Below are 691 nucleotides of genomic sequence, written 5' to 3' on the forward strand. Positions count from 1 at the left end.
GTTCACAATCATCTCCTTTGTTTTGCTGGCATTAAGCTGAAGCTGGTTGATCTTGCACCAGCTGAAAAAGTCCCTGATGACTGTCCTGTATTCCAGTTCATTTCCCTCCGAAACACAAGAACCCTAGGAGGATTCAATAGAGCCTGCAATGAGACAGCACCCTTACCCTGTACCTCAATTCCCTGGGCTTTACAAGCCTTTCCCTGTTACTTATTTTTAATTAACCAAGCATTAAGTTTCCCAATGGTCCTTTCTTTGTTTGTGAACAAGTGCAAATGCAGTGTTTGATTAGCTCACATATATTTTTTTTTCTTTAGTAATGGTGAAGTTGCTCCTGCTGCTCAGTTCATTCTTGAGTCCAAGTGAACATTTGTGCCAAATGTGAAGAAATTCCCTCAAGGTGTTAGGGAGATATGGCGTTCACAAGGCCAAAAACACATTTTGTGGGGTCACCATGAGCTTGATCTTTGACCTTTGATGGCCAAAATGTAATCAGTTCATCTTTGAGTCCAATTAAGTAAAAATCGCAGTTCAGTCTGTATATTTATGTTTTCAAATTTCCCACAAAGAACTTCCAGGAACTATGTGAAGACTTCATGAATCATATGACTACTCTCTCGACTCTCTCTCTCTCCATGACCCTAGTAAAGGCCATGTCCATTTGCGCAATAAAAATGCTTCTGCCTTTTTT

Source organism: Seriola lalandi, unplaced genomic scaffold (assembly GCF_002814215.2).
Source record: "Seriola lalandi dorsalis isolate HSWRI2012SDOR001 ecotype SW California unplaced genomic scaffold, Sedor1 jcf7180002054883, whole genome shotgun sequence".
NCBI lineage: Eukaryota > Metazoa > Chordata > Actinopteri > Carangiformes > Carangidae > Seriola > Seriola lalandi.